We start from the raw sequence: 11,679 nt of genomic DNA, 5'->3' as shown, positions 1-11,679 counted from the left end.
TGCAAATCCTGCAAGGAGGTTGAAAAAGATAGAGATTCTGTAGGGATCACTTTAGTGATGAGTCTGGCGTTTGCTCCTTAAAACGTTTTTAAAGAGCTATTTGGGGTAAAGTACAGTACAAGAAATGGAATGTACGTGGTTTTTACCTGGTGCTATGTCAAATCTATATATTTTTATATATTTCAGAACTCTCTGCCCTGGTGGAATTGTATAACTCCACAGCCATGAAATGTCAAATAGTCTGATTGAAGCACATTCAAGGCTCCAATTTGCCCTCTGCAGAAAGAGTCATGACGAGGCACTAATAAAAATACAGTACTGCTGTTGCAGTGAGGGTTTGTAATTAGCATCATGTGGAGTTTCATTTGCAAAGGCTATCTGACTCAGGTTTAGATACATACAGTAAAAACCATAGTGCAAACTTACTTCAATAACCTGCTTGACTACAACTGCCACGGCATTATTGTCATTGGCTGAGATCCAGCTGTCTCTACAAACTCAACTCTAACAGAATTATGCCTGATAACAAGACTGACAAACAGCTGTCTATTTTCTGACCTTCTTACTGACAGCTTGCTGGAGGCTTCACTGGTTAACCAAATGGCCACTTTCATATATAAGTGTGAATCCCATCACAATCAGTGTTGCAATATATTTCCATTTTACTGCACTAATGTGATACTCATGCTTATCTCTCTGCCCTTTGCGCTGTGTGTACCAGCAGATACCATTTTGTTTATGACCACTAAATCAAAACGTGTGTGTGTGTGTGACAGAGAGAGAGAGAGCGAAAGAAAGAAGTGAATAGAGAAGGAGAACAAGAGAGGGATCAGTGGAAAGAACACGGGCAGGAAACATGTCAAGACAGTTATGCCTTTCAAAGTCTCTGTGAGATCTTTTCATCATATCTGGTATGTAGCTGGCTGTGTCCAGACTGTATGTGTGTGTTTGTGCAAGTGAGTGTGTATTTGGGTGATGGGCTTTTTTTGATATTCAGAAGAAATCTCAACCTATGAACTTCTGACATTTGTGCTGTGTAATGTGTTTACATTTCAATGAGGCTGTGCTCACAGCAACTATGGTAATGATTTCCAAACAACAAGCTGAAATCACTACTATTGAGGCAACCAAAATGCCAAAATTGGGTATTTCTGGGACAACAGGAGGTAATAACAGCAGCAACACTCAGTATCTTCACTGAAATATCACATCTGTATTTTAGACTCATGAGTGATTTCTGTTTGGTATTTTTCTTGCTGTGAACTGTCGTATTACATAACACAACAGAGGCCTCAGATAGTGTCCTGCCGTTCATCTCTCTGTCTGAACTTTTTAGGATCTTATTGCTTTGTATTCTGTACATGCAATACATTTATCGTTTCAGTTCTATATTTCTCTATGGTTCATGAGCACAAGAGCGCGTCTGTTGGAAAACGTGGCAAAGCCAGGTGTGTGGATAGGTATTCGGGTATCGTTTTGACTAACTTCAAGGGAGTGGTAGATTACAGGTTAAAGTCCCTGTCATAAGGATATCCACACAAATTTGATCGTTGTGCGTGTGAGTGTGTGTTCTGTCAGTATGTAGTGCAGTACATCCTTTTATCCACAAGATGGAGGAAGAGATTGTTTTATAATTTTGCACTTGACTGTGGATGCTCGTGAGGCCACAATGAATGGTTTCTGCTACAGGTGTGATATGAGGATAAATTTCTTTAGATGAGAGCTCAGTCAGCAGGAACACACACATAGCATGTGTACGCACAGTTAGTGCAGTTAGTTAACTACGCACAGCATGGTTGTCCTTGTTTTATTTTTTCTATTTCATAAGTCTATATGCTTTTTTCTTATGACTTATGTTTCATGTGTTTTATTGTTTTATTAGTGCAAAAATGCCTAAAAGACACACAGACAGTCTTACATCTTCATTAATGCATAGATGTAGAAGGTGAGACACACACCCTGACATAGAGGGATACAAACATATATGTACAAAACACAAATATGCAAAGAATTTGGGCTGAACAAGTGCAGGGAGATGAGGGAGAAAGTGACGTAGTGTGAACTGATGAGATAATGGTAAGATCACTGTCAGTATTTTCTCCCCAGAGGACTCCTCCTATTTCACCCAAAGTCCAGCACTTTTAATCCAATGAAAATTGCTTGTGGGTGGACCCTCCTTCTGTGATTGGTCTAGAGTTTCAGAGACCCCTCCTTTTATGAGGAGTTGGAGAGAGTTCACTATGAGTTTTGCTTAGCCACACTGAGTTACAGAACAAGGAGCACAGAGCTGGCTGTTTGTTGCCACTGCTGCCTACAATTCTTTGCCTGCTCAGGTGAAGAGCGCGTGTCTTTGCAAAACCGTCCATTGAGTGAAGCCGAGTGGATTGATGAGATTAGCCAACATGTGGACTACATGTCCACAAAAAGAGCAGGTTGGTAATGTCTCCCTAACTCTCACTGTTTGAGTCTGTGTTTGCTCTGGTCTATTTGCGTCCATAGCTGGGGGGGGGGGATATGCGTCTCTGTGACATTCCTTGGGTTTGGGTTGTCAGTGAGATCAAGTAGAAGAATGTATAGTATGCCTGAGTCATGTCATTATATGTCTGCATTAAATGGAAACAAACTGGGAGCTGCTGATCAAATATGTACTTAACATAACAAGGTGTAGCTGTGTCTGTTTATCTTTTTGTCCTATCATGGAAGAGGATGTGTGTGTGATAATCCTTGACTAAGTGGGTGTAAAGACAGTTGTGTTTGCTCATAAGTTAAGAGTATTCACTTATATTAATTGCAACAAGTGTTGTTTTACTTGTTGTATAAGACTCCACAGGTGTATGTGTGTGCGTTTGCAATGCTGCCCATTTTCTCACACCCTGTTGTGAGAGTTAGTTGCTGCAGCTGGAATCTCATGGGGAGACTGGAGATATTTTGCTTCTCTTTCTCTGCTGCTCACCCCAACAACCCCCCTTCTTCTGTCTTAACAACTGGTACACATGATACTGACCTTTGGCATTCAGTAGTCTTCCTTTTGCACAGGCAGTAGAATAAGCACAACCTCAATACTCTCTCTTGTGTTGCCAGCATAAACATAAACTTAATTGTTATTCCCGCCTTAGGCTTTATGTGTGTGCATGTGTGTTTCACTGTATTGAGCTGTACTATGTGGCGTTGTCTTGCTCGGTTTGTGAGCTGAATTTAAAGTCATGTAATAAGAATTTTATCTTATTGCAGTGTTTTTTTCAGGAGGGATTTGAAATATTTTTAACATTGAAAACAGATTTAGTAAATGTATTCCAGATGTGGACTACAGTCTCATACTTCTGCCATATGGCAGGCTGCTTCGAGCTTCCAACCACTGCCTTAGAAATGATAATCTGCGGGTAATTGAAGCATTATGTTTAGGATTGTACAACAGACAGTGTTTGTGTAGCTTTTTTTCTGCATCACAAGACTGTTTATAGCTAACACCGGGAAGAAGTCTAGAGTTTTCCTATATGATACCTCTATAGATAAGAGGTTTAAATCTTAAAGTTATGCAGCAGACAATACTGTTTTGCTTCTGTGGAGAAGACAAATGAAAAGGTTCTCATATGCAAAAATAGAAATGATTTATTTAAATACTGTAAAATGCCACTGTGCTCTTTGGAATACACCATTCATCATTAGCACCTACTTTGTGTGTAAAGTCTCTGTCGGATCAGTGTAGCTACTTTTTGGCTTGTATACAGACCTGCTTCATGTCCTGCCTCATGATTGCTCAAGTAATGAGGTCCAGGGCACTCAGATTATTTTCTTGCAAACCTTTCAATTTGGTTCACCCAAATTACAAAAAAATATATTTTTTGACTCGGTAGTTCTTAGTCATGCAAATAGTTTTGGTTTGATTTTCACATGTTTTGAGGATCTCTGTGTCAGAGATTTCTGCCTGCGTCCCCAAAAACAATTGCCCACAGCATCTAAATGTCACATTTAATGAATTCAACATATTTTTCCAGACACAATGTGTCCATTACTCAAGATAATCCATAAATCCACAAATCCACAATTGCCATGCAAATGATTTCTTCTGTAGAAAGAAGTTCCAATGAAATCTGTTCACAATGTGGTCTGCTGATTAACTGGAACATCTGGAAAGAGCTTTTTAAATTGTTGTTGTTGTTGTTATTTTTTAAAATTTTATTACGTTATTTGACAAGGACTTTAATAACATTTCTGAAAATATGCTAGAGTTAGCCAGAAAGGCTAAATTTCAGTAGCTGTGTCCCTGGGCGGACAAGTAGTTGGAATCACAGACGTTGCGAATAAAAGCATTGAAATTACAATCGACAATAAAAGTGGTGAGAATATGCAGATACAAACAGAAGCTGCACTACATAGAGCAAGAAAGATAGCCTTTTAAGACACACAAAATCAACAAACAGCATGAGAGCACATTCAACAAATAGCATAGCAGGACTGATGAAGTGTGGACATTATGTAGAGAGCCTATGATAAGCAAGAGCAGCTCTTACATCAAGCATAATAATGACAAATAAGACAACAAACAATGCAAAAAAACACCTCACTGTTCTAGCGTTCACAAGTTTGATTTCTAATGAACCAGGCTCTTAACGTTGTGGTGAATAAATTGTAGTTGGCACAGTTTCTTATGTGTTGTGGTAAATTGTTCCAATCCTGAGAGGCTCTGACAGAAACAGCAGATTGGCCAAAACCACTTTGTTTTCTAGGAGTTGTGAGTACCACAGGCACTATTCCATTCAGCTTAATTGTACTGGGTTGGTGGCAAAAATCTCAGAGGCAAGTATTTTAACACCTTAAACTATCTCCATACTACCACTGGAGCTGGTAATTTGGACAAACTGACCCTTTAAAGCCAAGAGCACAAACGCTTTCTATACTTTCTTCTCTGCTACTTTAATCATGGTGAGTCACTTTAGTGGTCTGGACACAAGTTATAGTTTGGTTGTTTCCAGGCTCAAACTTGGCTGGTTTGGTTGGGCTGAGTCGGGCTTGGCTGGAGGAGAGAGAGCAGAGAGAGCAGTTCCCTCACTCCTTCAGTACAATGATGCCTTGTGTTTACGCCAGCAGAACGCCACTCTGGTGACGACGACGATTGCTCCCTGTCTTTTTCTGGCATCTACTTGTACTGTATGTCTTGCTTTCTATGCCTTTCTGACCATCCCTATCCCCCCTATCCATGGTGTGAAGGATTAGATAATAGGCAGCTTAGTGTGGGCAGAGAAAGAGAGGTGTCACAGACCCTTGTTGCTTCTCTCTCCCTACCTCCCTCCATCTTCTCTCGCTCTCTCTATTTGTACCATCTGCGCCATGAGGAGCTTGGCACCATGCGATCTGTAAATGCCAAGCAATGTTTCTATGCGATCTTCATTGTATGTATGTATTATGTATGTGTGTGTGTGTTTGTGTAAATGTGTGATTGTGAGTGTTTTTGTATGTACTGATTGTATGGTATCTTTAGAGGTATTTAGATCATTCACTGTGTTTGTCCCAGTACTTTGTAAATATCAAGTTTGTTATGCCACATCCAGGAATAAATGGTACATTTCACAAGTTATCTATTTTTCTTAACACTCGATGGGTAATCAGTGACAGCACCTCAGCTGATGTTGACACAGATATTCAGTCCGCCTCCAGTGTTCTCTCCAATAATTTGACACTTTTCAGACATGTATTGCAGGCCTGGTGTAGAGGGACAAAAGTAGGAGCATCAGCTGACATTTGACATAGGCAGAGTTCAGTTTAATGAAGACAGAAAATGGTATGTATAATTGTTGATGCATTTTTGGGTAAAACAAGTTTCTGTCACTACACAGATGCTGATGTAACTGTTTAATCTGGCTTTGACTGGGTGGTGATGAAGAGTCATTTGGTCAGTAGAACTTAAAATAAGTGGTGATGATGATAGTGATAGTTGGTCACTGATGATGACTAATTCTTGATCATTGTGTCTCACCATAAATATGAAAAATAATCTACTGTTACAGTAACTCAGAAATTTCTAATGCCCGGTGCATCCCACATCTTTGTTATGAAATGTTGGAATTTGTTCAACTTTGCTCAAACTGTCTTGTCTTCTTCTTCCCCTTTTCTCAAAGCACAAATGTATTGTATGCACACTTCCAAATAAAATAATCAAACTGATTCTCAAAGCAATGAGCCACCACGTTGCAATAACATGAGATCGAAGCTCTTTGAATGTGTCACAAAGACGTCAGTGACATTTCGTTAATTTTTAATTGCAGCTTGCTCTGACTCACTCATATGAACAACAGGACATTTGTAGATTGGTAAAATGATATCATCCCGCAATGTAGCCCTGCAGTATCTCTGCTTCTTTATAGACTGGATTGCTCTTTGTGTGATTATTATCTGTTTGAATTGGTATACTCTTGGTGTTTATGATGCCAAAACATCCTCCGCTATCAAACTGATCTGGAGCTGTGCTACAATTGGTTTACTGACATTACTTCACCTTGTCTTTGTTTGGCCAAGGAAATGAGAAAAAATACGATGTTGGATTTTCTATATTCCAAAAAACATTGACCATACTGTAACAAGGAGAATGAGTGAGAAGAGGGAGAAGAATGAATCATTTGGGAAATTCTGTTTTATTAGACGTTAAGCAGTTGAGAGCGGTGTGAACGAGTGGAGCGAAAAAGGAGATGACGTGCAAAGAATGAGAGTGGAATGTTGGTGTGGTGAATTCCTTTTTAAATGATAAAAATAATCTGTATGTTACCATACACCTCTGTACCACCAGGATGCCCTATCATTTTCCGTAGCATATTTGAAATGTAAATATTCTACACCCAGATCTGGGTGAGGAAATTGTCACTGTTTCCCTGTTCAAAGCTTTCAGTATTTGGTTTAGGACTCATGCAGTGAGCGCAACTCAAGTTCCAGCTGTAGCTGGAGCATGGCAAGTTCCCACCTCCAGACTAGATCAGACAAGTCACATCATTATCATGCTGCTTTTGTGTAAAAAGATAATTTATGTATAGACCAGGAAAAAAGGCTGTAGTGTCTTTGTTTATGAATATGTTCTGTTCATCACTGCAAGCAACCTAAAAAAAAGAGGCACTCATAGCATACCAATGAGATGATAAAAAAGCCCTAAATCACCCGTCTATCTAGTGTTAAATGAAACAGTGGTTTCATATTTAGTTGTGCAAGAAATACAAGAGTATGATTAAAGATGAAAGAACGAGTTTCAGACACACATGATCATTTTACATGTGAATCAGTGGCAGTACCTTCCCACGCTCACAAAGGTTTGGCAGTGAATCAAACTTTTGGCTGCAATTCACACAAATTTCTTGGCTGAACTTGATTTTTGGACAGCTTAGGTAAGAAACTGATACTGGATGAAGATTTTTTATTTTCTGCCAGTAGATACACATGGCAGGGTGACCTCGTCTTCCTTCCCATGTGTCCCTCTCAGGTCTTTGCACTGTTGGAGAAGCGAGGCTACAAGGAAGGAACTGCTGCATAACACAGACAAACAAGAGTGTGTCTCTTCTTTTCTTATTTCAAAACCTCAGACAGAAGTTTATTATGCTATGAAAAATATCAAGAGAGCAGGTGGAACCATGTAAGGGACTGTATATCCAACACGGCTGTCCATGAGGGTCCACTAAAAAAAGTTGAACATAATGACGAAACGTTAACAAATCATCAACTAATGCTCAATGGAGAGGTTGTAAGCCCTTTGTTAGAACAATGTCTGGGTTTCCTGGTTGGTGAGCAATTAACTTTCAAGTCTTTCTAATAATCAATAATAATCAAGTCTCCAGTTATAAATATTGATAAGGAATGAATAGAGACACTATGTAATTCTTTAGTTTAACAGGTAGGCTACTCCATGGACTTTTTAACCTCTGACGTTCTGGAAAAGTGCTGCTATCATTTACAATTAAAGACTTAAATGTCATATAAACAGGATTCTCACTTTCTAATGAGTCACCAACAAAACTAAGTAAGTCATTTGTAATTATGAATATTAATTGGTTAAATAAAGGTCTTTAAGTCTTTAATTGTAAATCTTAATAAGCTGTTAATTTGTGTCCTGCTGGAAGATGATTAAATGCCATCCAGCTAGATTTTTCACCAACATTGCAACTCATAATTAGTACTTAATAATAGCTTAGCCGAGCTATTAAACTTTAGTAAATTGTTTATTAACCATTAATAAAACATTAACTACAACTTCCTCTATAAGTCCTTTATAAACTGTGCCTTTATTAGAAAGCGGTACCAAACTTTCTCTGTTCACCAGTAGCACACAGCCCACCATAAATGCTGAGTTAAATGTCACATTCTCAGTAATGGTTTTGGCAATATTAGAATTTGAGATTTGGTCCCAGCATGACGTGTTCTTAATGGTTCTGCAGTGCAGGGGGAGAGACAAAATTTTCCATGTGTCACATGTTGAAAAGATTGACGAATGCCCATGCACTTTACTTTTATGATGCCTAATATTTCTCTCTCTTTGCTTCACCCCCTCCTGAAACTCTGCAGTTCTTCTCCCACTCAACATTCTTTCATTTCTTCATCTATGATTTCACAGTGTGTCAATTCCAACTAATTGACATTTAAGAGGGATGCGAGCACATGAAGGGAGAGGCGGACACTCTTAGCTCTTTCTGTTGATATTTATATATAAGCTGCTTGCTGGCTGTTAAAACTATCTCCATGACAACAGGACAGGAAGCAGGAAGTAGGCAGTGTACAATTGGAATGGAGTACAGAGATAACTCCCGCAGTTCCATTACATTCTCACCCTCTCTCTGCTCAACCGTCAGGTTGCATGAACAGAATTACCATGACCAGAGCTTTTATGCGTGTGTGTGCATGCATATATGTTTGACATCTGAGTCTACATGCACACATTCAAACTACATTCAGCATTCCAGGTCCCTCTGCAGTTGACCTATGTGAGAGTCAAGCCTGTGGGTGGTCATGGGTATTCTTAGAGCAGGGAGATAACCGCACTGTCATAAATATTTCTTCTGGAACTAAGATTGCATGAACTCCACATACACTTGGAAAGGTTCTTAGTTAACCAGTGGGCCTTGTTGAATTGAATGACATTGATGCATCCCATATGTCTACAAAGACCAAATCCAAAAAAAAATTGCTTTCTCTTTGCTGTAGGACTTAATTTTGGAGGTTTGTGGTATGAAAACACATACACTTTGATAGATTGTTACACAAATGCATGATCTTTTTTTAATCTTGAAGACTAAAAACAATAGAAAAATGTATTACCATCAAGTAGATCTCGATGGCATTATGTAACTTGTACATAAAAACATTTAGTTGTTTGATCATGAAAGGTCAGTGGGACAAAATGCACACTCTATACTTTGTACATGGACTAAATTAGACATCACACTGTTTTTTAACTGTGTGAAATGTCTTCCCCCACACTGTTGTCCTTCTCTGCAAAATGTGACTTCACAAAATGTGTTCTTCAGTGTCAGTGTCGACGTAATTGACAAAACTTGAGAATGGCAAAGGTTGAAAATTAAAAAAAAAACATTAAAAAAAGGAGTTTAAATAATTTGTTACTCAAGTTATTGATTCAAACAATAAGAATGTTTATGAACATTACATTAGTGTTCTTGTTTCAGACAAAAAAACAAGACTATGAATGAAGAGTTAATGGCCTGGACAACTGGAAGCAGACAGACATGCAGACACTGTAGGTGTGACTGCTGGTGACTCTTCTGACTGTAGGAGCATGTTGGATCTTGTTCAAGAGTGGGAATGTTTACTGTCAAGCTGCTATCTGTTGGTGTATGTGTTTGTGTGTTATTCACTTGTCACAGACATTTTTAGTTCCAAACAGAGGAATTTAGCACTTTGTAGGGAAAGAAATACAATTTACCCGTTTTTTAAAACTTGAGCAGGGTGTGTTCTTTCGGCAGGTTTCAGTTTAAGGTTAAACTCAAAGAAATTATGGTCAAATCGGTGTTAAATTTAGGCTTTAGTGACAGCTGATCAGCGGACAAGTAAACCTATGTGAGTCTCCGAGGGTGTGATTTCTTTTGCCTCCAATAACTGTAAAGAAACAATTGACCTTGTTCTTTTTCATTGTGTATAGGCAGTATAATTATATGTGTGTTGTTCCTGCCCAAACTTGCCTCAGAGAGGACAGACCAGAAATCTGGTGAATCACCAGAACCCTCATCGTTTGGTGCTACTCCTCCCTGTTCACTTGAAACCAGACCAGAAAAGACCTCTTTTTTTTCTGTTCGCTGGTGACAACGAGGTTCCACTTGCTATGTCAATACATCATAATAGTCACAGCTGTTCTTTCTTGCTAGTCATTGTAGCTGCTGTCTCTGAAACTTTACACCACATTTCCTGTAAACCCCTTCTGTATGTGTCCTATCCAAAAAGGATGTTTATTTTTCTTATTATCAGCTGCTTTCTGGCTGCCTTTCATTAGTTGGTTTGTATGTTTAATGATGTTATGCTCATCTTTCATATTAATGCTTTTGGATCGCTGTGAGCTGGGGTAAGATAGCAGGGGGCATCGGCACTGCTTATAAAGACATTAGTCACGTAGCACATTCCCAAAATAAATCTTACAGGCCTTGTTAACATCCTCTGGAATAACGTTTATCACATTCTTGTCAAGCCAATATTCATAAGACACTAGCCATACTTGTGAACTACATTTCTATACCACTACAATTGAGTTGAACTGCTAATACAGAAGATAGCGTAGAATACATAAAAATGATTCGCAGTGATGTACATCAGTAACAATTATACTAAAACTTTTATGAACCTTTTCAGAACCTTTCTGCTGAGTCAGCTCCTCTCTTTCATTCCCCACTTTTCTGCTCTCTTGACTCTTTATTCTTCTCTACTCTGTCCTGTCTTGGGTGGAGGGAGGTTTATTAATGGACCACATAAGCATGGGGTAGTCTTGGATGACTTAGCATATTGCATGGTGGAATTTTGAGTCTTTCTTTTTGAGTGGTTTTTATTTCCCACTGAAAAGTGGAAGATTCAAAATGCAGTTGTGGCTGTTGTAACTACAGGACTGTTATTTCCCACACCCTGCCTGTATCCTGCCTTAGTAATGCAGGATTTTACAGATGACTGCTCTTGGGGCTGAAATGAAGCCGGAGCAGCTGTGTATCAAACATATGAAATAGGTCATTTTCAGGTTTAGCAGGTTTGTGGCATCTCAAGGATTGTTTCGAAACAAACAGGAGCTCATGTTCTTTGCAGTGTGTATTGGTGAGGTTATAGTGAAACGAAAAAAAGGGGAATTTAGTACAGTTTCACTGCTCTTTGCTCAACGTAAACATCCACTTAACATGAAATAAATGTAGCCTGCTGCATGTTTACACGTGTCTATGCTGCAAGGAGTAGTTGTCAAAAAGTTGTATTTTGACTGTGTTTACAATGCATATTGTGTTTATGTTTGTGTTAATTTAGCATTATTGCACAGGTATAGGTGCACTTAATGTTATTGCTTCACGTACGTGTGGCAGGATGTGTGTATGTGTGTGATGTGCATGTGGGTCCTAAAGGCCTCGCTTTGCAAGGTCTTACTCAGTGTGATGGTGTCTTACAGCTTATCTTACACAGTGAATCACATCACTAGCACACACTCCCATGGGTGCAGTCAGTGAAATC

The 11,679-nt window shown here is 39.0% G+C and overlaps 1 protein-coding gene across 2 annotated transcripts in view; it reads left to right on the top strand.

The window, feature by feature from the left end:
* Positions 1–781: 781 nt before the first annotated feature.
* The window catches only part of pld1a (phospholipase D1a), a 33,425-nt gene continuing 22,527 nt past the window's right edge, over positions 782–11,679 (top strand). The window contains exon 1 of one of the 2 annotated variants that reach the window (XM_067613772.1): positions 782–911. The gene's annotated coding sequence lies outside the window, so the exon portion shown is untranslated. Of the gene's footprint in view, positions 912–2,260; positions 2,433–11,679 lie in introns of those variants that run through there. The other variant, XM_067613771.1, reaches the window with a different exon arrangement.

Source organism: Thunnus thynnus, chromosome 16, assembly GCF_963924715.1.
Source record: "Thunnus thynnus chromosome 16, fThuThy2.1, whole genome shotgun sequence".
In the NCBI taxonomy this organism is placed as follows: Eukaryota; Metazoa; Chordata; class Actinopteri; order Scombriformes; family Scombridae; genus Thunnus; species Thunnus thynnus.
Note: the sequence above shows the minus strand (reverse complement) of the source record. Positions and strands in the feature narration are given on the sequence as shown.